The sequence below is a fragment of the Protopterus annectens genome, chromosome 1.part0, assembly GCF_019279795.1.
Source record: "Protopterus annectens isolate FY-2018-M chromosome 1.part0, PAN1.0, whole genome shotgun sequence".
Lineage (NCBI taxonomy): Eukaryota > Metazoa > Chordata > Ceratodontiformes > Protopteridae > Protopterus > Protopterus annectens.
The window spans coordinates 1,988,948,442-1,988,954,441 of record NC_056725.1 but is presented as its reverse complement, the minus strand read 5'-3'; positions in this window follow the sequence as shown (position 1 = coordinate 1,988,954,441).

The following is a 6,000-nucleotide window of genomic DNA, read 5'->3' as shown; positions in this document are numbered from 1 at the left end:
CATTTTAATAATGAGTCATTCATTTCTCCTTGACTGCTAAAATCCTTCTTTTCACATATATGAAATATATTTTCCCATGCTAAGTGGACAGTGATACTTCAGCATACAAACCAGGTCACTTAGTTTCAAACTTAAGATATTTGTATTTCATTGTCGTTATTCTGTGCTGCCTTTTCTAATAACAAAAGTGAGAATATACGGAAATTATTTTCTCTCTATGTGTCAAATATATTTTACACTAAAAGAGCAAACTGAAGCATGTTTACTAAGAGTATGTATTTTTTTTTTGGGGGGGTTGATAGTGATGTTTCATGTTTCTGACTAAGGATGGAGACAGAAAACTTGGACATTCATAGCACTGCAACTTTAATGGAATGATATATGCCACTTTTTAAGTATTTGACCTTACAGGTGTAATATATTAAAAGTCAAGAGATGTGCTCCTGCATTGACATTTGCATTTGCCCAATAACTGGAACATGTTTTAAAGCTGTATCTCACAACTCTAAGAGCAATAGGAATATGTCAGCCACATCCCGGATGGTCCCAATGCATCAGGAGCTCTTCAGGCATTCTCTCTCTCATGCTACATTCTAACTTTATTGACTTGAGGATTTAATAAAATCCATGTAGGTACCATGTAAAACCTACACAGAATGTATACTTGTACACGTTTCAACCACGGGATCATGCGATGCATATTAATCGTGGTGTGCTGCCAAGGGAGATCATAGGTACAGGGATATTGAATCCATGTAGGGAGAAGAGTAGAGGCCACCCATGGTTGTGGATGCCTGGTCAGACGTTATGTACAGGGTGACGCTCCCTGTAATGCTCCCAGCTACTGTTAAATGCTGTGAATTGGCTAAAATATCATCATCTTCTTTCGACTGTTCCCGTTAGGGGTCGCCACAGCAGATCACCTGTTTCCATTTCTTCCTGTCCTCTGCATCTTGCTCTGTCACACCAACCACCTGCATGTCCTCTCTCACCACATCCATAAACCTTATCTTAGGCCTTCCTCTTTTCCTGTTACCTGGTAGCTTCATCCTTAGCATCTTTTTCCCAATATACTCAGCATCCTTCCTCAGCACATTTCCAAATCAATGTAATCGTACCTCTCTGGCTTTGTTTCCAATCCTTCCAACCTGGGCTGACCCTATAATATACTTATTCCTAATCCTGTCCACCCTCGTCACACCCAGTGCAAATCTTAACATCTTTAATTCTGCCACATCCAGCTCAAACTCCTGCCTTTTTGTCAATGCCACTGTCTCCAACCCATATAACATAGCTGGTCTCACTATCCTCTTGTAGACCTTCCCTTTCACTCTTACAGGTACCCGTCTGTCACAAGCCACTCTTGACACTCTTCTCCACCCACTCCATCTTGCCTGTACTCTCTTCTTCACCTCTCTTCCACACTCACCGTTACTCTGAACTATTGACCCCAAGTATTTAAACTCATCCACCTTCACCACCTCGACTCCTTGCATCCTCACCATTCCTCTATCCTCCCTCTCATTCACACACATATATTCTGTCTTAGTCCTGCTGACCTTCATTCCTCTTCTCTCTAGAGCATATCTCCATCTCTCCACGGTCTCCTCCACCTGTTCCCTACTCTCACTACAGATCACAATGTCATCTGCAAACATCATAGTCCATGGGGACTCCTGTCCCACCTCGTCTGTCAACCTGTCCATCACCATTGCAAATAAGAAAGGGCTCAGAGCTGATCCTTGATGTAACCCCACCTCCACCTTAAACGCATCTGTCACTCCCACCACAGACCTCACTGCTGTCACACTACCCTCGTACATATCCTATACCACTTTTACATACTTTTCTGACACTCGTGACTTCCTCATACAATACCACAACTCATCTCTAGGCACCCTGTCATATGCTTTCTCTAAGTCTAAAAAAACACAATGCAACTCCTTCCAACATTCTCTGTACTTCTCCATCAACACTCTCAGAGCAAGGATCGCATCTGTAGTGCTCTTTCCTGGCATGAAACCATACTGCTGATCACTAGTCATTACATCCCTTCTTAACCTTGCTTCCACTACTCTTTCCCACAACTTCATGCTGTGACTGATCAATTTAATCCCTTTGTAGTTACTACAGCTCTGCACATCACCCTTATTCTTAAAAATCGGTACCAAAACACTTTTTCTCCATTCCTCAGGCATCCTCTCACTTTCCAAGATTTCATTAAACAATCTGGTTAAAAACTCCACTGCCATTTCACCTAAACACCGCCATGCATCCACAGGTATGTCATCTGGGCCAACAGCCTTTCCATTCTTCATTCTCTTCATAGCTATCCTTACTTCCTCCTTGCTAATCCATTGTACTTCATGATTCACTATCCCTACATCATCCAACCTTCTCTCCCTCTCATTCTCTTCATTTATCAACCCCTCAAAGTACTCTTTCCATCTCCTCAACACACTCTCCTCGCTTGTGAATTGTGAATTGGCTAAAATATGTAATATTTTATTGTTATGAATTTTTTTCCCCCTCTCTGTTTGCATGGCATGGTGCAGAGTGCAGCAATGCTAAGCTGTGCTGACATATACACAGCTGACACCTACTACACATCTAAAAATAGAAACCAGATGTAATTATCATAACTGCGTAAGTTGGTTTGTTTTTTTCGTTTTTTTTTTTTTTTTTAATTGTTTGCAAGCCACAGAGCGCTGCAGAGCCAAGCATAACTCATACATACATAGCCAACAGTTGCTAGACATTTAAAAATAGAAAAGGGGTGTAATTCATTATTTATTTCTGGGTCTATTAAAGCAACGTTAATAGGTAGCCCAATAGTGTATCTGAAGGTATACTGCTTTTCATAATATCCAAGTAGCTAAATGGGTAGAGTTACCAGCCTAATGCTTAGTAGGTATTGGGTTCGAGTCTTTAGCAATCATGAGATGTCTGTAATTTAATTTATTATATATGTTTAATTTTAAAAACAAATTAGTGAAATATGGCACTGCTTTAACAGGCTCATGGCTACTGCTGTTTGCACGGTGCTAAGCTTAGCTAAAACCTCAGTTGTCTGAGTTTTTTCTCTGCTTAGCTCTGCTTATCTGATTTGTGTGATACTAAGCAATGTGGTACTTTTTTGATTGTTGCTGAATGATATGTAAGGGCAGGAAAACAGCCAATATTAAGGCTGATAGATGGGATTTCTACACCAGTCATTGGAGTCTACTCATCTGTTGATATGTAAGGTGGTGCTGGTGAAGGTGCATGCTTTCGGGTGCAGAGATGGGATGTTCAGGGGTCCAGGGTCTTTGTTGTGCTCCTGGTAAAAAATTATGAACCCAGGCTGATGCAGGTTGGTTTCCTGGGCTTGGACTGTAAGACAGAGGCCTGAGACCAATTGGTCAGGGAACTCACCAGTGCTACTGGTATCCTCTGCACAGGTGAGCAGTGTCGCCACCATTTTGATGACCTGAAGAGAAAAAAGACAGGAACCTTGGACACCTGGGTCCAAGAGGCATGAGCTGGGATGCCCAACAAATAGTATGTTTTTCCACTGCTTTATCAAACTGCAAGATGAATGTCTGCAAAACTGGTATGCATAATTGTGTGCTTTTTTTCCAACCACTGCAGCTGAGAGGGCTTAAAATGTTGAGTCCCATGCCAGGCGTCTGGCCAAGTTGCACCGTGAGTGTGGAAAGTGCAGATTTATTATAGTAACTGCAGTGCAATAAGCAAGAAAGATTAAAACATTTACTGCATTAAAATATACATAATAAAAGCTGTAGTGCAATAAATGGGCAAATAGAACTGTAGTGCATTAAATGGGCAACTAGTGCTGTAGTGCAATAAACAATAAGCAATACCAATAACAGTAAGCAAAATGGTGTACAACAGGATTGTGTTGTCATAAGCATTGCAGTACAGCTGTATGTATTGCTTGTCTATGGTAAGGTTGCTGCAGTCAAGTGTAACACTGTCTCCAGGCTATCAGTCACATAATGCTCTCTGTTCCTCCTACTCCAGGTAATAAAGGTATATGGGTGAGGTAGCCCATTCTATGGGTGCATATTGTGTGTGGTACTCACAGACATTTATCAACAATACCAATAAAGTGTTAAGCAGCATTGCTGATTCCTAAAGAAATCTGTTTTAATAAATGCAGTATAGCTGTATTCCATGCATGTGTGTTTTACTGCCACTGCAGTCAAATATAACACAGTAATAATTCTAGAATTCAAAACTAATTCAGTCACATAATGCTCTCATTTTCTCCCACTCCAGGAACAAAAGGTATATGGTTGAGGTAGCCCATGTTAAGAGCACATATGATTGTGTTTACATTTCACAGACACTTATCAGCAATACCAATAAAGTGTTAGGCAGCATTGTTGATTCCGAAAGAAATCTGTCTAAATATTTCCAGTACGGCTATATTCTTTGCATGTCTGTACTGAGTTGTTGCAGTCAAAAGTTACATTTTTTGCAGATGTCTCCTGCAATCAAAGATATTGGGTTCTATTCCCATGCCTGCCAACTAAGGCATGACGTATGTCTAGTTTATGTACTGTACGCAAACATGCATCTCAAGTGTCACGATTTCTCGTAATGTAATTAAAACTGCCTAATCTGTTTGTCACAGGATTACTAGAAAAATGATTACCTAGAATGCAATATATTACCAAATCTGCTTACAGAACACCTTGGTAGTTATATAAGTACACATTATGTGAAAGTGTTCTGTGTAGTTGTGTACCTGCATTTGTTATTGCTTGGCCCATACTGACCCATGCTTACAGCTTGAGAGGTAGGGACGTGCCACATCAGCTGTAGAAGAATTGTAGTCACTGTACTCAAAACTGATGCTACATGCCTGTGGAGTATTTATTACCAATGTTTTCAGGGGTATAGTCTGCATTGTCAGTAATGGAACGTTTCTCTTTGTCTCTCCCCACACCTTATCTTCATTTATTTATTAGTATTTATTATTATGATTTAATATTAACATATTTTGTTAAAAAAGAGTATATTTTTGTAAAATGTAATTTATTATTGTTGTTTTATTATTATTCAATATTGACATATTTTGTTAAACTAACTCTTTTGTTGGTTGTATGGTTTAATTCTTACTGGCATGCTATTAATATACTGACTATTATGTTACTTAATGTTGTATTACACATAATATACATTAATATGTATTTGGATTAATTAAAATGATGTTCCATTCTGTTAATACTAACAATGGTTTGTTATTAGTAACCTTAACTTATTGCTATACCTCATTTACCACAGCACATCAAGGTAGGCTGGTTCCAGCTGATTTGCCTACCTTGTCTCATCCAGCTGTGGCACCTAGTCCCAGCAAATCTGGGACTCAGAGCAGTGGTGCCCCCTCTGCTGCCTCTGCACTACCAGTGGCATTAGGTAGTACCACTCCACGGGACAGGGACAGGCCCTCTCCTCTGGGAGCGGTGGTGAAGGGGAAGTCATCATCCAGGCTGAATTGCCAGTTTTGGTGTGCAAGATAGTCTATCATGGGTTTGACAGCCACCTGCACTGGATTGAGGGCATGCTGGACAACCTGGTGGGGCAGCTTCACTCCGGTGCCCGGTCTCCACCATTGCCTCTCCCAAGGCAGTAATGGAGAAGTGCAACAGTACCATGGGTGGAGATATGAGTCATGCTGTTGCCTTGTGATGGCACATGGGACTTAGGTTCCACAACACTCCCTATCCAAGGTGTTCACCCCGTCATGTGTCATGCAATGCCCCTGTATGCTGTCTTGTTTGTCTTGTGTATCTGAAAATGCATCCTCACCTAACCAGTTTACCTCACCCACATTTACTTATGTCCCTTCCCCAGCATTCCACTCTCACCTTAAAAAAAATGGCATCTGTTCCAAAAAAAAAATATATGTTGTCCCATACATAGCTCTCCATTTTGCACATGTCCACTGGACACACATAATTTAGTCCAATTGGCTTGACAAGGCAGTTATGC